At 42.8% G+C, this 21,647-nt stretch overlaps 1 protein-coding gene across 1 annotated transcript in view; it reads left to right on the top strand.

The window, feature by feature from the left end:
- The window catches only part of CBLB (Cbl proto-oncogene B), a 352,982-nt gene that overhangs the window by 188,062 nt on the left and 143,273 nt on the right, over positions 1-21,647 (top strand). The window lies entirely within an intron of this gene.

Genomic DNA, 21,647 nt, shown 5'->3' with positions numbered 1-21,647 from the left:
TCTTTAGATAGCGAACAGCCCATTTAGTAGCTTTAATGTAAATCGCAGTAGTTCCGGGAATTTTCTTGACCGAGGAAGGTTTCCACTGTGTGCACCAACGGCTCCTAATTGCATGTAAATGTCTAAATGGAAACTCGTTTAGATTATGTTTAATAAAACAGTAAAAGCTCCTGCGGAAAATGCACACAATTTCCTTTAAAAGGGTGTCTAATAGTGGCTATATACTGTACTTCATATTTTGTATTAATGGTAGACTGTTCATGCCATATCTGCTGTAAAATTCACTGTATAATAAATTTGCACTTTTTTAACTGGTAATCAAAATAAAAATACCTAACCCCTTTATGCCGCCCAGAGTCAACATTTTAAATGGGCCATCATACCTGGAGCTGATGGGCATGCCTCCTGTTTATGGTGGCATCTGAAGCTGTGGCTATCAGTTTCCAATCATCCAGCAGGGTGGCTAAGTGGTTAGCTCTTCCGCCTAGCAACACTAGGATCATCAGTTTGAGTCTAAACCATGGCAATACCTGCCTGGAGGTTGCATGTTCTCCCTGTGACTGTGTAGGTTTCCTCCAACACTCCAAAGACTTGCTGGTAGGTTAATGGGCTCCTGTCTAAATTGACCTTAGTTATGTGTATGTATGAATGTGAGTTAGAGACTTTAGATTGTAAACTCCTTGAGGGCAGGGACTGATCTGAATGTGCACTACATGTGTAAAGTGCTGCGTAAATTGACTGCACTATATAGAAAGCTTTTAATAAATAAATAAAATCAGTAGTTGACCTTTAGCTCTCAATGATAGAGCTGTCACGTTCTTGGGGGGGGGGGGGGGGGGAGAACATCCCAGTACAAGACTGGAACACATATACAGTATGTGTAGTGGTTGGCCATAAAGGCCCACCTGTCCTGCCACCCTTCTGCCATAAAGAGGGTAAATATAGTACTTTCATGATGTACCATGCAAATTCACATATTGTAATTTGAAGAATAGGCTTTATTAAAGCAGCCAATAAATAGCTTAAAATTCAAAATTAATTCTATGGCTCCTCTGCTTTTTGGTTCTCACTTGCAGTTATCGGGCTGATCCAGATAAGAGGGTGAGACACACTGTATAACAAAGAAAAATTGAACAGCCTGTTGGGCAATCTTTCTAAAATCTGCTTCACCTTTGTTTCTGGTTCACCTTTGGGTGATCAAGGTGGGTCCGACCTCACAGGCTGCTAGATATCTCCCTATTTGTCATTCCCTATCTGGCTATTCTGCCAATCTACTTCCTACCTAGATGTACTAAAGCCTCAAATGATGGTGTTAAAACTTAATATACTCTAGGTTTACATGTCAGTTGAATGCTGGTATGCACTGAGTCACTTTATTTGTAAATTCAAAAATGTAACCAATGTAAATATTTACATGATTTGTTGATGAACATGTGTGCATTGCTAAACACAGAAGGTCATTTGTAGCAACACAGGAATCTGTAAAACACACCTTTTTTCTTCTAAAAAAAAAAGCAAGTTTTCCATGAATATATTCTGGAAATGTCACAAAATTCATCCACCATATCGTTTTTCAAAACAAGGTACCTTTTCTCATTAAAAACATAGTGCATGGTCTTCTTCCATGGTGCATGCACAGTGTGTCTTCTTCAAGCTGCTCAGCGTTGCTGGGATAAGGAAAGAAAGCACAGACATTGCATTAATCTCATTTGAATAAGAGAAACTGAGAGCAAGCGTCCAAGCTCTGCTTTGTCCCAGAAGCTGTTGGGTAACAGCAAAGGTAAACCATATGGGAGTATATTGGGTAGTTTTTGGGGGTGCCAGCATAGATCTACAGTTGTGCCGAATAGTGGCGTACTAACGGGGGGGGGGGGGGGCGCCCCGACCCGGGTGCCACGCACTGTGGGGGGGGGGGGGGTGTCAGGCTGCTCGGAATATCAGTCAGTGTGAAGGAGCTGCAGCTCCTTTAGTCCGCGCTGCTCGCGGGGGCCTGCGGGAAGAAGGTGAGCACTGAGCAGTCTCCTTCTGTGTGACTGTCTGGACTGGAGAGGAGATGGGACAGCTGGATATAGAGGGATTCATCTTTCCATATTTCTCCTGCTGCCGTTGAATGGCCGATTCTCCTCTCCCTCCTGCAGTCAGTTAGCGGCAGCAGGAGGAATATGTAAAGATCAAATCATCTATATGCAGCTGTCCCATCCCCTCTCCTATACAACATGCTGGCCCCCTAGTGCTCTCCAGCCCCCCCCCCCCCCTTGCTCTTAACACCCCCCCTGCTCTAAACACCCCCCCTCCGCTCTAAACACCCCCCCTGCACTAAACACCCCCCCTGCACTAAACACCCCCCTGCTCTAAACACCCCCTTGCTCTAAACACCCCCCCTGCTCTAAACACCCCCCCTGCTCTAAACACCCCCCCTGCTCTAAACACCCCCCAGTGCTCTAAACACCCCCTTGCTCTTAACACTCCCCCTGCTCTTAACCCCTCAGTGCTCTTGCCCCCCCCCCCCCCCAGCGCTCCTTAGCCCCCCAGTGCTCTTCAGCTCCCTGCAGTGCTTTTCAACTCCCCCCTATGCTCTCTGGCTCCCCCAGTGCTCTCCACCCCCCTGTGCTCCCTGCCTCCCCCCTCAGTGAGTTCCAGTTCCCCCCATGCTCTCCATCCCCCTGGTTTTCCCTGTCCCCCCCCAGTGCTCTCCACCCCTGCGCCTTCCAACCCCCCTACAATGCTTTTCAAACCCCTCTTAATTCTCTCCAGTCCCCCTCTGCGCCCTTCAGCTCCTCCAGTGCTCTCTGCTTGCCCTGTGCTCTCCGGCCCCCCTAATGCTCTTCTATCTTCTATCATGTCTGCAGTCTCTTACCTTCTTTTGTATCATGTCTGCAGTCTCTGACCATCTCTTGTATCATGTCCTCAGTCTCTGACCATCTCTTGTATCATGTCCTCAGTCTCTGACCATCTCTTGGATCATGTCCTCAGTCTCTGACCATCTCTTGGATCATGTCCTCGGTCTCTGACCATCTCTTGGATCATGTCCACAGTCTCTGACCATCTCCTGTATCATGTCCTCAGTCTCTGACCATCTCCTGTGTGTTGTCTGCAGTCTCTGACCATCTCTAGTATCCCGTCCGTAGTCTCTGACCATCTCTTGTATCATATCCTCAGTCTCGGATTTCTCTTGTATTGGGTCCGTAGTCTCTGACCATCTCTTGTATCATGTCCTCAGTCTCTGACCATCTCTTGTATCATGTCCTCAGTCTCTGACCATCTCTTGTATCATGTCCTCAGTATCTGATTTCTTTTGTTTTAGGTCCGTAGTCTCTTACCATCTCTTGCATCATGTCCTCAGTCTCTGACTATCTCCTTTAGCATGTCTCCAATCTCTTACTCAAACTTAAACACATTGATAATAGTATTAGCTATCTGTCTATGCCAAAGGTAGGACTGTGCAGGGGAGGCAGAGAGTGCAAAAGGGGGAACTGTGATTAGAGAGACAGGGGGGGGGGGGGAAGACTGCAAAGGGCACTGTGATAGGGGGGCTGGGAAATTTGTGCAATAAATATTCTTGGAGACATTACAAATTTTTGCGGGTGTTTTTACATTTTAAAGTGGGGGGGGGGGGGGTGCCAGATATAGGATCCGCCCCGGGTGCCAAATGCTCTAGGTACGCCACTGGTGCCGAACACATTGCACTATACAGTATTTTGCAAAAAAGCACAGTGCTTTGTAATACTTTGAGGCCCTTTGTCTGCATGGGTTGTTTTACTCCATATGGTGGACTTTGCCTTTAAAAAGCAGTTTATGATTTTTATATAGGAAGATTCTGCTGCCATTGATTTGCTGCAGGTAGGAGAAAGGCTTAATGGAGATGTACAACCAAAGCTCCTATGGCTCGCAGGAGTGCAATTTGTTTTGCACTCCTGTGACCCATTTTCAGGAGAGAGCAGGCTGAAGTCCACTCTCTGCTGAAGTCACAGAAGTCGGTCCATCACAACAATGGAAGTTGGGATCTGCCAGGGGCCTGAGACCGACACCTGGCTCAGCCTCTCAGTGACCCACTGAGAGCCTGAGGTGGCTGCATCCCGCCCCTCCACAGCCCAGAGCTCCAGTGAGTGAGGAGGGGGCAAGTTTCACTTTTTAGGTCAATTGGTCTGGTAATAAGATTGATACAACTGATACTATAGTGATATGTATATTATTTATTTATATATATATTTTTTTTTTGTGGTGACTTATCAGAATCTGGAAGCACCCAGGAACAAGAGGTCCCCAGATCTCGGCCCCCTATGGGAATAAGTACTTCTCATTCACAAAAAAAAGTCAAGTAAAATAAGCACACAACACAGTTTTTGACAAGTCCTTTATTCAAAAAGAAAAAATAATTGATGTCCCCCGATGTACATTCATCATCAGTTGCGTTGTCCAGAGATATACGTCCACGTCAATCATGAGGAACATTGGCCGCCATCCTGGCCGAAAAATGCCCAGCGAACCCAACCGCTCCTATCGCTTTCCAGCACTGAATACCCACTTCACTCCCCCCCCCCCCACGCTAAAGTAAACAAAGGGGGAGGTCACCAGATGACATAATCTGGTGATCCCACCCCTTTGTTTACAACAGCAATGGGGCTGAAATGACCGCTCTGCTTCTCCCTGCCGCATAAGTAAACAAAGGGGCCGGATCACTTGGTGACATCAAAAACCATATATGGATATGTCCATATACAATCAGTGATGCTATATGGGGCGGAGGGAGCAGACAGCGTGATTGAAAAATTGATGTACAGTGTGTATGTGTGTGTATGTGTGTGTGTATATATATATATATATATATATATATATATATATATATATATGGACTTGTCAAAAACTCTTGTGTGTTTCTGTTTTACTTGTCTTTTTTCTTGGTGAATTAGTAGGGGTAAGCTGGGTTATTAAAGGGGGCTTCCAGAAGTTACCCCTCCGCACCCACCTGGCCAGGGTTGTGGGGAAGAGGCCCTTGTCCTCATCAATAACCAACATTGTTGAAGGTATGTGACCTAGTAGTATTCAGGAATGGGTGACTGCACACGTGTCCCCCCCCCCCCCCCCCTTCCTGGCCTGCCAAGCAGCATAAGGGTTTGGTTTGGATTTTTGTGAGGTTTCCCCTCAATCTATACAAGACCTAAAGGGCTTGGTATGGATTTGGGGGGGGGGGGGACTTCACACCATTTTTTTTTTGTGGGGGTGAGGTCCCCCCAAATCATACCAGGTTCTTCATTACTGCATGCATGGGAGGGGGGACGTGCGCACCATTTTTTTTTCCATGTTTGATCTTTTAATTACATTCTTTTGTCAGTCAGGAATGAGTCATGGTTGTTAAGGACACCGGCAAGCAGATGCAAACTGAACTGAAAACTGTGGTAGACTGAATTTGTTTTTGTTTTTTTTTGAAAAATCATGACTGGATGGATGATGCCCATGTGAAAGGGGTCTTATACTGATTTTTTCAAACAAGGTTTTCATTTTGATTTTTATTTGTGCACATTTCATATATACCTGGACACTTGCCTAGGTGTGTCACAATGCAATAGTTAGATCCAATAGAATAAACATTGGTAATTAAACAAATTCTACAACTGTCTGAGCATAAAAAACCTCTATAAGCAAGCATTCCAAAGTCTCAAGGGTCTAATTAGCAGAAAATCACAGCACAGTTCACGTTTGAAAACTTACAGGAGGTCAGAGGCTATTAAGGTCAAATATAATCATACTTTGTTCTGCAGTGCCGTATACAAGTTCTTTGCCTGAGAGTATAAATTCAGTGCAGTGCATACGCCTGTAATGAGATCATCATTCCAATGAAAGCAGTACACTGTCACAGTAGGGGGCTTGTTTTTTAAATAGGTCTTAAAGTGGAACTGTAAAAAAAAAAAAAATATATGTATATATATATATATATATATATATATATATATATATATATATATATATATATATATATATATATATTAAAAATGTCCAAACGGGCATTAAATTATTTTTACCTGCCTGTTCGCATTGTACCCTGAGCTGTGCATCTTAGTGGGGATGGGGAACATTCCTAATATAGGGGAATTACTGGAGGCAGAGCTACCTGCAGGGAACTGTGCCCTGAGTCATGCTTTAATTTAAAGTAGCACAATTTTAAATAGTTCAAGTGATTATCTGATACAAAGATAGGTAGTAAACTTGCAGAACTTAAAACAAAAAATGCAGGTTACTATAAACTTAAAAAAAAAGAAAATTGGATTTTTTTTCTACATACTAGGCAGCCCTGTAAAGTCATTTTCTTTGAGTATATCAGGGGACACAGAGCAGGTTATAATCCTAACTATGTGGGTTATGCACCACCTACAGGTGAATGGACACTGGCAGGACAGTCTTACAGGAAGTCCTCCCCTATATATCCCCTCCTATACAGGCAGTGCCTCAGTTTTGTAGCAAGCAGTGAACTCCTAGAATAAGGGGAGGGACCTCTGTTTCTCTTGATGTACTCCAATGGATTTTACAGGTAAGAATGTAAAAAAAAAAAAATCAAATTTTCTTTATCATACATCACGAGACACAGAGCAGGTTCTAATCATAACAATGAGGGATGGCCCAAAGCAATACACTTTTTAGGTGAGAGAGACACAATCACAGAAACCGCCACCAGAGAAGGACGTAGTCTGCCGTTTGTAATACGCTGAGGCCAAAGGCAGTATCCTCCATGGCTCTGACATCAACCTGGTAAAACCCTGTGAATGTATGAACCAAAGACCATGTAGTGGCCCTGCAAACCTGAGCCACTGACGCATGATAGAAGATATCCCAAGATTCTTCCACAATCCTGGTAGAATGTGCTCTCACTGGAAGGGGTGGGGTCTTGCCCTTTTAAACCATAGGCTTGAATAAATAACTGTCAGATCCAAGAGAAATAGTTTACCTATATGCTGCCAACCTGAATGCCGCTGCTCTTTCTGGGGTCTTCTGGCAGCACAAACCAGGAATTCTGACCTGTGCCGACAACCCAAGTAAATCCTGACCATCCAAACTACATCCAGAGTATTGAGCAATCTTTCCCCTGTGGACTGTGGACTAAGGAAAACAAAAGGCAAGGCACTGTCCCGATTCAAGTGAAAACTAGAAACCACTCTAGGCAAGAAAGATGGATGAGGACACATCACCTTATCATAATGCAAGACCAAGAATGGCTCCTTACATGAAAGAGCCGCCAGCTCGACACGCTTCTTGCCGAAGTGATAGTAACCAAAGGAGCCACCTTCCGAGTCAAAGGGCTAATGGAGTTTCTCAAATTGGTTCATAAGTGGCTTCTGCAAAGACTAACTTCAAATCCCAAGGACACAAGGGTGGCCTGACAGTTTGGGACTGTCTGTGTTAAATAAATTTGACCCTTAATGGCACTTAAAGGGTAACTCTACTTTCGTGGGGAAAAAAATAGAAAATAAAGAAAAAAACAATATACCTTATACAATTGGGACACAAATTATATTGTAATTGAATGTTATTAAAAATGACGTTCCTTTTCAATCTGCAGCTGTTGTAATTTTCTGGAAATGCACTGCACTATGGCTACCTGGAGATGTTCTGTACACAGAATGTGTACTGACCACGCCCCAGAAACATAATTTCCTGGTTATGTGATTGCCTTACCAATTTTTACAGAAGTCTGCCTAAGATACAGGTCAGATTTCTGGCATCCCCTGCAACAAAAATGTTATTTGTTGTGAGATACTTCCAATAGGGAATGCAGACCCAGCAGCTTTCCTCATTAGAGCTCTGCAGCTGCCACAGCTGACAGACAATTATGAACCCACTCAGCACAGAGGAACAAACATTGATTTCTTCAGAAAAACAAAAGGTAGGAATTTGCAGCAAAGTTTGTTAAAATCCCTGCAATGTACAGAGATCACTCAGAGGGGAATGTTTTTTTCTCAAACAAAATGGAGATACGCTTTAAGGCCAATTTCATTTCCCCTTCCGACTGGAGAAAGGAAAAATCTCCCACTCGCATATTTCTATGGGTGCCACTCCCTGGCTTCACACCAGGCATATAAGATTTTGAAGTCCTGTAGTGAAAGCTCCCTGAAGCCGGCTTCCTGGCGCTCAACAGTGCGGAGATAACAGCACCCAAGACCATAGGTCTGGCCAGGCGAGAAGTGTCCAAGGAGTGTTCACTGCCAGATTCACGATGTTTGGTGTACCAAGCCCTCCTGGGCTAGGCCCGCTAACACCATTATCAATGTTACTACCTCCCGGAATTCTTCGCAAAAGATATGACAGTAGTTAAATCAGGGGAAGGTGTAGATTAGGGAGAGCTGGTCCCTAAGGTGTTACCAGTGCATCTACCCCTATTGCCAGTGAGAATCTCGTCCTGGACACAACCTGCCCAACTTTTTGTAGAACCTGGAATCCAGTAGATTCACCTCTAGAGTTTGCAGATTGCCGAGAACGTCCCAGGATGCAGGGACCATGGTCCCGGTATCATTTGCTGACGACTGGGAAAAACATCTGCCAGTTTTCTATACCTGGAATATGTACTGCTGACAGAGACAGCACAGGCTGTTCTGCCCCAGACAGAATGTGGTTCATCTTCCTGAGCGGCACAACTCCTGGGGGTTGATAAACACCACTGCAGTGGCATTGTCGGACTGCACGGACCACAATCCTGTGCGACTGGTTTGTCCAATAATCCAGAGCAAGGTGTACTGCCTGAAATTACAAGATATTGATGGGCAGTTTTCTCTTCTGTTGGGCCCACTGAACTGTAGCCTTCTCCAAACCAGCCTCTCATCTGGAGAGGAGGTGCTATAAATACTCGCGCCAAAACGATTGCTAAATTGTTAAATTATAATATAATCACCAATAAGGGGAAGGGTACTCTACGAATATTTCGAAGCTAAGCTTCAATTGGGCAGCGCATATCTTGTCATCCAAAAATGTGCTTAAATGTATATAATATACCTTAGTGACATAGACTTATTAAATAATACCAATCCTTATAAATAATTGCTAAAGTGCATAAGTATCAATAAATAAAAAATAAAGTGCTCTGTGGCATTCATAAAAACATCCGTATCCAAATAACTATGTATGTATAACACTTCAATCAATTAAAGTGCTTAGTGCTCATAAAAATATCCATATCCAAATAAATATATATATATATATATATATATATATATATATATATATATATCTCTAACACTTCATTCAGAAAAAAGTGCTTGGTGTTCAGTTCTACTACAATTGATCACTCAAAATTCAGTGCAAAAACAGTCCAGTATTCTCCCAGTGAGGTATTCACGACCATGCAGGGGAACAGTGGTGGTGGGTATCTCCTATTCATCCGTGCAGTAATGGCTGGGGTGTGAGCTTACCAGAGGGATATGATCCCTGTTACCTGATCCCTGTTACCTTATGGCAACCTGGATCCTAAATGCTTTTTAGCTAATATTTAGCTGTTGGATGGTCCTCTAGTCCACTTTTCCTCAAGTCTGGGATCACCTATATGTCTCAAAATGGATAGTAGGAGAGAGACAAGGGACTTCTCATGGTGTAGTATTTTCAATAACCATTTCCTTTATTACGGGTTCAATAAAAACTCATACAAAGTAATAAAATCAATTAATGCCTAAATAGCATTGTGCTGAATAGCTGTATGCACTAATTACCATATCACGGAGAATATCAGACCCTCAGGATGCAAGTCATGTTGCTCCTTCCTGGCTAATAGTCCGGCACCCGGCGTGCGTTCCAGCTAAACTCCACAGTGAGGCGGTGTGCGTGTCAGCTTGACATGTTTCGTCATCACGTGACGTCTTCGAAAAATTTCCCCTTCTCCAGATTACGGACAATCAACCACCAGTTAGAGCTCTGCAATATCCTAGGAACAAATCCCTTTGGCAATCAAATGCTTGGACCTTCATGATCTAGACAGTGAGAATGTTCCTCTACAAAAGACCGGGAGTGGAACTGCACGTTTGAAACCGCTTCACTTTAAACCTAGAACTGACTGTTCCCCGAGCAAAGGATCGTTATGGTATCCTGAGACTTTTTTATATTTTATTTCTTTTTTACTGCAAATCGCAGAAACCTTTTGATGAGCCTTGAAAAACTGGCACATGAAGATATGCATCATTGACGACTATGGACACCTGAAATCTACTGCAGTGAGGCCATCACTGATCGGACGGATCCCATAAGAAAATGAAGAACGTTTTAGAAATTTGTCTAGCGCCTTGAGATCTATGATAGACCTCATGTACCTGTTTGGTTTTGGGGCCGCTACCGGTTGAGTGCTTTACAATAAGTCCCCAACTTCTGCTCCAAGAGCAAATGCAAGGCAAAAGTATGATAACTCTGTGGCGGACCCAGAAGGTCCCAAATAGGCGTACTTAACCAACCAGGTTTCTGCCAAAGTCAACCTAAAGAAACAACAAACCACCTCAGAGACTGCCCTAGCATCCTCTAGCCTGAGATACCTCTCAAAACACAGCAGCCTCAGATTCCAGAGGGGGTAAAAAGTTTGTAGCACCTGGTATTCCCAGGCAGTCTCCCAACCAAGTACCATCCAGGCCCAAATTTTGCTTAGCCTTTGAGCTCCGCCAAGATCAGGCACATTCAGCGTGATGCGGCTATGGTCCTTCCCAGCTGCCAATGCTGCCACCATGAATATGCAACTCTCCGCTATCAGTGCCTCACTGATACTTCAGCCCACGTGTGACTTCAACATAAGCAAAAAATGGCCGCCATTCTTTTTTTTGTGTGTTTAAGAAACACTGCCAATGAAAACTTACAGTTCTTGCCGCAGGACTCTGAATCATAACAGGAGTTATGTTGGGGGAGAACCTCTGGTGCTCCCGACCTACGACTCGGTGTGTCTATTCATGCATGGAGCCACGGCTCATCCCTGCCCTCTCCATCTCCTGATTGGCTCACTGGCTGTGATTGAAAGCAGTGGCTGCCAATAGCCAATCAGGTGTGAGAGTCCCCAGGGAGGCAAAGATCTCGTGGACATTGCTGGATCAACAGGGGGCTCAGGTAAGTATAATGCTGCACACAGAAGGTTTTTTACCTTCATGCATACAATAAATGAAGGTAAAAAACCTTGTGCCTTTACAACCACTTTAAGTGGTTAATATATTTTTTTAGCACATACCCAGCTGTCTTTCTGCTCTCTGTATTTTTGAAATATTAAGATGTGCACTACATAAATAGTGTTTTTTTTAACAACTTTTTAATTAATGTCCTGAAATTCTCTGAGTAGATATTATCAGGGCTGTAAAAGTATTATGTAAATATTTTCTGCCCACATTTACCTACAGTATATGCTCCATTGCTGAACATCGTTCTTATGAGCTTCTCAACTGTGAACAGCAGCTGACAGAAATCAATTTTACACTGTACGTGTACAGAATGCAATGACTACTATTTGCCCACTTTAATGTTTTGATAAACAGTTGGCATGTAAAACCATTTGATGACTTCAAAATGTCCTGGCTCCTGAAAATCTAGGCAAGGTAAACCCTAGCTCTTAACAATTTACTTTTTAGAACAGAAGATTTGGGGAACGTCCACGGCTGGAAAATATATCGACTGCACATGCAGCAACATAGCATTAGTGTTTACAAGAGTACAGCCATATACTGCCATTCACTTGTTTGTCAAGCTCTATGTGGTAAATGTGGCTCCCCAAGTTCTGGGAGAATGAAACTAGGCATGAAAATTGCCCATCTTAGTTTGTGTATGTACATGAACCCTTTTTTTTTTTTTAACTGCTTGTTAGGAACATGTCCATAGTCTTGGTGCAAGTGCACTTTAAGTTATTAAATTTAAAGTGGACCTATCACTTAAAGGTAAGTAAACAGTCGTTAACTGATAGAATAGAGATGGGCTGAAATAAGGTTTCTGGTAGAATAGTTTTTATTGAGAATGTCCACAAAGCAATGTACAAGCATATAAATCCCACGCAGGGGGTTGAAACAGGTAAAAATGTGTAAACATGGAGGAAGCACACTTTTTTGGGGGTTAATTAAAGCAAAAAGGCAAAACATCCGGCATCCGGTGTCGGAAATGGCAATAAGTGTTAGGGCATAGTGGCCCAGAAATTAGTGGAGCAGCAAGGGTTGAATTTGTAGAAAAAAAAAGCATTTAAAAGTATGGGGGAGGTAGAGCTCAGGTCTAAGCCCGAGTCAGGGAGGGGTAAAAATAAAGCGGGGAGAAAAAAAAAAGGGGGGGGGAGTAGTTGTTGGGGAAAAATAATGGGAGTAGGGAAAAAAAGAGGCAGACGTACTGAAATTAGGTTTTTTAATCACTTTTTATTTGCATGTAACAATCAGTATTTTTGCTATAAAATTACTTAGATCCCCCAAAAATTATATATTTGTTAAAACAGAGTGGTTGGTGGCTTTTTGCGGCAGTACCTCACATGTGTGTAATGATGGCTGTTTGCATGCGTGCAGGCGCCTTTGTGTGCTAGCACGGGGAGAGGGAGCACTTTCATTTTTTTTTTTTTTTTTTAAACTGTTGCATTAATTTTTTTTTTTTTGATCACTTTTATTGCTGTCACAAGGAATGTAAACATCCCTTGTGACAGCAATAGGCACTTGACAGGTACTCTTTATGGAGGGATCTGGGGTCTATAAGAAAGCCCTTGAAAGCATTCAAAACACCAAGATCTGCATTTTTGAATACTTTTGATTTCCAAAAAATGGCGCCGTTGACATCCGGGTAAACCAGAAGTGATGCCACGTCAGCGCTTCCGGGTTACCATTGTGGAGACCCAATCAAGGCTAATCCCGGCTTTGTATGGGTCTCCAACCAACTGGTGGACATGCCAGCTAGTAGTCCGGCCTCCTGGTGGGATGTGAGAGCCCCAGAGAACAGCAGAAGGCGGGGGTGGTACATTCCCTTCTGCTGCTTTTAATAGCAATCGAGCGGCTAGTTTTTTTCGAAATTTGTGTTGTGGTCTCTAATGCAGAAATTATTAAAGTCCAGGCTACACTCTTGGTATTTGACCAATTTTAAGACTAGTAATTTTGAATGTGGAATTGATGTATTGTCACTCTTCCTGCATTCCAATAAACTCTCAAGATTATGTTCATAGTTCCATGTTTGTGTGTTGGTTGCCATGAGTTAATATTGGCAACCACTATATACAGTATGTCACCAAAGTGATTACACCCCTCACATTTTTGTAAATATTTTATTATATCTTTTCATGTGACAACACTGAAAAAATGACACTTTGCCACAATGTAAAGTAGTGAGTGTACAGCTTGTAGAACCCTGTAAAGTTGCTGTTCCCTCAAAATAACGCACACAGCCATTCATGGCATGGAGTTCACAAGAGCTTCACAGGTTGACACTGGAGTCCTCTTCCACTTGTCTGTGGTGACATCACGGAGCTGGCGGATGTTAGAGACCTTGCACTCCTTCACCTTCTAATTGAGGATGCCCCACAGATGCTCAATAGGGTTTAGGTCTGGAGACATACTTGGCCAGTCCATCACCTTTACCCTCCGCTTCTTTATCAAGGCAGTGGTTGTCTTGGAGGTGTGTTTGGGTCGTCATGTTGAAATACTGCCCTGCGGTCCAGTCTCAATGGGAGGGGATCATGCTCTGCTTCAGTATGTCACAGTACACATTGGCATGTACACACTTTGGTGAGATACTGTAGTTCTGAAGAACCTTGCATTACCTTGTAATTTAAGTATGTGTACAGTCATGATGTGTGTCATGGGAGGCAAGCTGAAGATTGAGGAAGGATTTGTTGAAACATGGTGCAGCCCTAACGCAGAACTATAGTCAAAATGTATTTTTTTAATTTGGATAGAGTAAGAGAGGGTTATAATCCTTGGCAAATATTTTTTTTGCCAATTGCAGAGATTTCCCTTCACTTCTAGTCCCATAGCCAAACAGGAAGTGACAGGAGAGAATTCCTAGGGGACCTCCAGGTCACCAGAATTAATGCCTCCATTGGGGGATTTCTCCTCTGTTACTTTTCTGGAGATAGCCTAAAATTTGGGATTTTCTTTTACTGTTAATGATAATGGTAAATAGGACAAAATGAGAGGGTGAATCTCCCTAACGGGGGCACAAACAGCAATAAAAACTGAAAATTTTCTAATCCCTCTCCATTCTATCAAAAACTAAAAAAAAAAAAAAAAAAAAAAGTTTTGCCTGGAATTTAAAAAAACAAAAAAACATTTATACTCGCCTAGGTGGATGCAGCATTGATCTTATGCTGCATCTTCCCCCCCTCCGGCTCTTCAGAACTAAATGATCACAGACCGCTGCTCTCTCAGTTCTTAGAATTTTGTGAGCAGAGAGCTATGGACTGTCAGTCTCTAGCTCGCTGCTCTGCCCCTCCAGCTCTTACTAGAGCACTGGGCTGTGAAGGGTGCAGAAGAGGCTGGCTCAGGCTCTCAGGTTCTAGGTTAAACCCGACTGAATGGTCAGGATCTTTTCGGAGCCTGGACTGGCTCTGTGACATCAGCGGACAACGGGCTTCAGCCGGCTGTTCGCTAGAAACAATTCACAGGAGTACGAACTGCCCTCCTGTAATCCATAGGAGAAGTATAACCAAAAAAGCTTTGGCTATACTTCTCCTTTAATTGCCAAAGGGGGAGAATATGGAAAAATGGAACACACGGCAGGTTAGTTTATAGCGAGGATCTTACTGGAAATTGTTGGTCATCTGGCTGGTTTTCTAAAATGTCAAAATAAACTACAGTTCCTCTTTACTACATAGTTACATAGTTACATAGTTAGTAAGGTTGAAAAAAGACATCAGTCCATCCAGTTCAACCTATGCATCCAGTTCAACCTATGAATGCGTGTGTGTGTTTGCTTTTAATCGTACATTGTATACCCCTGTATGTTGTGGTCTTTAAGGTGTCCATCTACTAGTTTTTTGAAACTATCGATGCTCCCTGCTGATACGACTGCTTGTGGAAGAGAATTCCACATCCTTACTGCTCTTACAGTGAAGAACCCCTTACGCACTTTAAGGTTAAACCGCCTTTCCTCTAGTTTTAGTGAGTGGCCACGTGTCTTATTGTACCTCCTTTCTCTGAATAGTTTGTTCCTTATGCTCGGGTCACCAGTACAGTATTTGTACATTGATATCATATCCCCCCTCAATCGTCTTTTCTCCAGAGAGAAAAGGTTCAGTGCTTGTAGTCTTTCCTCATAGCTGATGTCCTCCATTCCCCTAATTATTTTTGTTGCCCTTCTCTGGACTTTCTCCAGTTCCAGCACATCCTTCCTGAGGACCGGTGCCCAGAACTGGACAGCATACTCCAGATGTGGCCGGACCAGAGTCTTGTAGAGTGGGAGAACAATCTCTTTATTTCTGGAGTGAATCCCCTTTTTTATACATCCCAGTATTCTGTTGGCTTTGCTTGCGGCGGCTTGGCATTGCATGCCACTGCCAAGCTTGTTGTCTACCAGTACCCCCAAGTCCTTTTCCACCACCCAGAGGTTCCCCCCCTAGTGAGTAGCTTGCTTTCTGGTTTCTGGCACCCAGGTGCATTACTTTACATTTTTCAACATTAAACCTCATCTGCCATGTAGTTGCCCACCCCGTTATTTTGTTCAGGTCTGCTTGCAAGGTTTCCACATCCTGCATAGAAGATATTGGCATGCCTAATTTAGTATCATCTGCAAATACTGAGATTGTACTAGATATCCCCTCCTCTAGATCATTTATGAATAAATTAAACAGGATTGGTCCCAGGACAGAACCCTGGGGGACCCCACTTTCCACACCCGCCCAATCCGAGTACTCCCCATTAATCACCACCCTCTGTACTCTCCCCTGGAGCCAGTTCTCTATCCAGGTACTCACCTTATGGTCCATACCTACCTTCCTTAGTTTGTACAGTAATCGTTTGTGGGGAACGGTGTCAAAGGCCTTTGCAAAGTCCAGATACACCACATCCACAGGCTTACCTTTATCTAGGTGGCTGCTCACTTCATCGTAGAAGGTTAATAGATTGGTTTGGCAAGAACGATTTTTCATGAATCCATGCTGATTACTACTTATAATACCAGTTTCATTACTAAAGTCTTGTATGTGGTCCCTTAACATCCCCTCCAAAATTTTGCAGACTACTGATGTTAGGCTGACCGGCCTATAGTTACCCGGGATATATCTCGGCCCCTTCTTAAATATTGGTACCACGTTGGCTTTTTTCCAATCAGCTGGCACCATACCCGTCTGTAAACTATCCTTAAAGATCAAGAATAATGGTCTGGCAATCACCTAGCTGAGCTCATTAAGAACCCTCGGGTGCAAGCCATCCGGTCCCGGGGATTTATTTATGTTAAGTTTCTCTAGTTTAGCTCTAAGTCTATCTTCTGTTAACCATGGCGGCACTTTCTGAGGTGTATTATTGGCCTTACAAGCTGGGTTCGTGTAGCCCCCCGATTCTTTTGTGAAGACTGAAGAGAAGAAATTATTTAACACTTCCGCCTTTTCTCTGTCCTCAGTGGCCATATTTCCCTTATCTTTTACGGGGCCAATGTGTTCTGGCCTCGCTTTCTTACTGTTTATATACTTAAAGAACTTCTTAGGGTTCTTTTTACTCTCCTCCGCTATATGTCTCTCGTGTTCTATTTTAGCCGCCCTGATTTCGTCTTTACATTTCTTATTACACTCTTTGTAATGCTTAAATGCTGCCAATGACCCCTCAGTCTTGTATTTTTTGAAGGCCTTTTCTTTAGCACTAATATACATTTTTATGTTGGAGTTTAGCCATCCAGGGTTTATTTTTGCTCTTTTAAATTTATTTCCCTTTGGAATGCACTGGCCAATCCCCCTGTTTAGTATGCTCTTGAAGCACTCCCATTTTTCCTCCGTGTTCTTTGTTTCCAGGGTTCTATCCCAATTGATATTTTCTAGCAGCGAGCGCAGCTTTGGGAAATTGGCTCTTTTGAAATTCAGTGTCCTTATATTACCCCTCAGCTTCCTATTACTGTAATTAATACTGAAACTTATTGACCTATGGTCACTGTTCCCTAAGTTGTCCCGTATTTCTATATCCGTGATCAGGTCTGTATCGTTGGTAATCAGTAGGTCAAGTACCGCATTGTTTCTTGTCGGTGCATTCACCATCTGACCCATAAAATTGTCCTGCAAAACATTTAGGAACTGCCTAGCCTTGGCTGAGTGCGCAGTTCCTTCTGCCCAGTCTATATCTGGATAATTAAAGTCCCCCATTATAATGACATTTCCCATCCTTGCTGCCAATCCTATCTGTAAAAGGAGGGCCGCCTCACCCTCCTCCCTCTGGTTGGGGGGTCTATAGCATACGCCCAATATTAACTTCCCCGCCGTGCCATCCCTTTGAAGCTCTACCCATAGGGATTCTGCCTCATCCATAGCTCCATTATTAATATCATCCCTCATATTTACCTGTATGCTGTTCTTAATATACAGACATACCCCTCCCCCTTTTTTACCTTCTCTATCTCTGCGATAAAGGGAATACCCCTGAATGGTCGCCATCCAGTCATGGGAGCTGTCAAACCAAGTCTCAGTTATCCCCACAAAATCTAAGTCCTCCTCAAACATCAGCAGCTCCAGCTCTCCCATCTTGTTGGCCAGGCTTCTGGCATTGGTATATAAGCCACGTAATTTTGATGTTTTTAGGCTGCTCTCTTGATTTTTCCCCGTACCCACCCTGGGTATAGAAGCTCCGAACACCCTACCGCTAATGCCCCCATTTCTGCCCTCTGAAACTTTCTTTCCACTGGCTAATTCTACATCTGTACCCTCCCCCCCATTCCCTAGTTTAAAAGCCCCTCTAACTTTTTGGCCATCCTCGCACCCAGTACGGCTGCACCCACCCCATTTAGGTGCAATCCGTCCCTACCAAAGAGCCGGTGACCGACTGAGAAGACGGCCCAGTTCTCCAGGAACTCGAAACCCTCCTTACTACACCAGCTCCTCAGCCACTCGTTAACTTCCCTAATCTCCCACTGCCTCTCTGGTGTGGCTCGAGGTACAGGTAGTATTTCGGAAAATACTACCTTGGAGGTCCTAGTCCTCAACTTAGCGCCTAAGTCCCTGAAATCATTTAGGACTCTCCGTCTTCCTACTACTAGGAGATATAAACACTGTAAACTGTTGGCACTATATAAATCCTGTATAATAATAATGTTTAAACTACATGAGACACATTATTTAAATCATTTGTTTACTAAACCTTAAAACCCGCAGTTAAGGAAAAAATATCAGGAAGTATGGCATATCAAGCTTCTCAGTTTCAGTGCCGTGATCTAGGTAAATCTGAACAATGATTTGCTGTGTTTTTCTTTAACCACTTTACCTCTGCTCACATTGCTGCTACTGCAGCAATGTGGCTCGTTCCCGTCCAGCGACGTAGACCTACGTCGCTGGACTCCTCCCCCTGGAGGCGCGCTCCCGCTGTTTTCAGTCACAGATGCCTGACCAGCAGATGGTTTAGCCTCTCAGTGCTTCTGCCCCCTCCACAGCCGGGTGCCCCAGTGACTGATGTAGAGACAGAGCTGGTGACTGAAAGTCATCAGCTCTCTGCTCACTGAAGACCGAGAAATGAGTGATATGCAGTCTTTGATCATTCAGTTCTTGATGTAGAAGCAGTGGGGGACATCTAAATAGGTAAATATGAATGTTTATTTTTTGAGCATCCCGCACTTCATCTCTAACACAGTAAGGACTTTCCATCCCTGCACTTGGAAATGAGAAGGATTTGATTTTGAAATGAATGATAAATTGACAAGTTTGACATTAAACCTAAAAACCTTCACATGCCAGTAGATATCCTTTAATGAAAAAGCCAGTGTAATTTCTGTCAGTCATTTGGGGCCTGTGCTGATAGACTATCTAGCTTGCGTTGAAGGGGTTAGTTTAAGATGGTTCTGAGATCAATTAGAGTTCATTGAACGGTAACAATGACCTGCAGTGGACCACCTTTTGACCTGCATTTGACTTGTTTCAAGTGGGTTTTGCACTCTTGTAGGCTAGTATAGAAATGCAAACAAAAGCTCATGGGCACAGGCCATTAAAGTGGTTAGACATATTTGGTCTACATTAGGATGTGATATTCCTTTTGCTATATAATTTGTGATGCCATCTAGAATACATAGGGAGAATTTAGGTGGAAGCGGAAATCATGCTCGCAGTATATGGTAAGGTGGCTAGTTTGTATGGTTTGCATTCCTGTTGAAAAATGTGTAGGACCATCATACGTTGAGAGTTGAGGTCACACCAGCAGCAGCATTAGAAAGCCACTGCTGGTGTGCGTCGTGTTGGCAGCAGTGGTGATATGCTAAATACAGTGCATCCATCACACTGTACCCTCAATTTTTATTGCTGTCTGTGCTCCTTTTAGGGATATTCACCCTCTCTATTTGTCCTGTTTACCATTGTCATTGAAAGTTGCCCCAAGAGAAGTAATATAGGGGAAATCTTTCATTTGGGATACCAGTTTGGTGACCTAGGGGTCCACAATTTCCTCTCACTTCTGGTTTGGCTATGGAACATGAAGTAAAGGGAAATCTCCGCAATTGGACACAAATGGCGGGAAAAAAAAAAAAAAAAAACCTCAGGGTTTATAACACTTCCTTGCTCTATCCAAAATTAAGAAAAAACTATTTGCTTGTAGTTCTACTTTAACTGGCTTCATTTTAATCAAGACAGATAGGCTTGTCTTTGCATTGGGAAATTCTTGTTCGTTTTTTTTTTTTTTTTAATTGTTTTTGTTATCACAAGAAATCACAAGAAATGTAAACATCCTTTTGAAAGCAATAGGCATGTGACAGGTACTCTTTATGGAGGGAACTGAGGTCAATAAGACCCCAAATCCCCCCTCTGCACTTAAAAGCATTCAAAACACCAAGATCTGTGTTTTTGAATGCTTTATATATATTTTTTTTTTTTCAAATCAATTTTTGAGTTTTCAATAAGTAAAACAAACATACATACATTGTAATAAAGAAGAAATAGGACATGGGATATAACAATTTTTCCATCACACACAAGAGTATAATAATAGGAATGGTACAAGTAGTGTTAGAGCTTGAACATGAACACAATCATTTAGTAGACCATGACAACCATGACTGCCAAGTACGTTGGAAAGAGGTTGATTTACCTAGCCTATTAGCTAACATTCTCTCGTATTCATATGTAAGGTTTACATATTGAACCACTTCGGATACAAGAGGTACTGAGGTAGACTTCCATTTCCTAGTAATATGTATTCTAGAGGCTAGAAAAATGTGAGCTACAACTACTCTGTATTGTGGGGGGAACTCTCCAATTTGGAGGTTTAGCAGAGCTAAGGCTGGGTCAGGAGTGGTGAGGATACCCATAACCGAGGATATTATTTTGAAGACTTGGTGACAGTAGCTCGTGAAGCTCTTGCACGACCAGAGTATGTGGAGAAGATTGCCTACTTGACTGCAATCTCTCCAGCAAAGCAGTGATTGAGAAGGGTAGAATGAGTGGAGTTTGAAGGGGGTCAAGTGCCATCTGGTGAGGACTTTATATGAGAGTTCCCAGGGATTGGCGCATTGGGATATAGAATATGAGAAGTGAATTGCTTGTTGCCATTGCTCCTCGAAGGATTTATGAAAGTCAGATTCCCATTTAAGCATGGGGGCTGTTTTGGTAAAAACATTTTTTTGTTGGAGCGCCTGGTAGAACAAGGACATACCCTTATTTGTAGGGGATTCAGCAGTTAGGTATTTCCACAATTTGGAGTGTAGTTTAATGGTCGGAGCAGGGTGGCTTTTAATGAAACTTTGAACCCGAAGGTGGTTGTAAGATTCAGAAGGGGGTAAGTGCAGATCTTCTACTAATTTTATGGAGGTTCCGTCTAGAATTTTGTCTGCCTATTGGATATCCTTATCTAGCCATTTGTGGGAAATTCTTGTTCTTTACCGTTTAACCCCCGGAAGATTTGGCTGCTCAAAGACCAGGTCCTATTTTGCGATTCGGCACTGCGTGACTTTAACGGACAATTGCGCAGTCGTGCAACGCTGTACCCAAACAAAATTGACATCCTTTTTTTCCCACAAATAGAGCTGTCTTTTGGTGGTATTTAATCACCTGTGCAATTTTTATTTTTTGCGCTATAAACAAAAAAAAGAGCGACAATTTTGAAAAAATAACAATATTTTTCACATTTTTTTATATGAATTTCTCAAAAAAAAAATGTAAAAATCAAAATTTTATAACATTTTAGGCCAATTTGTTTTTTGCTACATATGTTTGGTAAAAAAAAAAATCGCAATAGGCATATTTTGATTGGTTTGCGCAAACGTTATTGCGTTTACTAACTACGGGAAAGATTTATGTGATTTTTATTGTTTTTTTTTTTTTTTTTTTTTTTACTAGTTATGGCGGTGATCTGCGATTTTTTTTTTTTTTTTGCAGGACTGCCACATTGCGGCGAACAGATTAAACCCCTGACTGACATTTTTTACACTTTTGGGAGTACCAGTGACATTACTACAGTAATCAGTGCTATAAATATGCACTGTTACTGTCAAAATGACACTGGCAGGGAAGGGGTTAATTTTATTGGTGATCAAGGGGTTAAGTGTGTCCCTAGGGGCGTGTTTCTAACTGTGGGGTG

The sequence above is a fragment of the Pelophylax lessonae genome (genome assembly GCF_965119305.1).
Source record: "Pelophylax lessonae genome assembly, chromosome: 2".
In the NCBI taxonomy this organism is placed as follows: Eukaryota; Metazoa; Chordata; class Amphibia; order Anura; family Ranidae; genus Pelophylax; species Pelophylax lessonae.
This window is presented reverse-complemented; position numbering and strand designations above follow the sequence as displayed.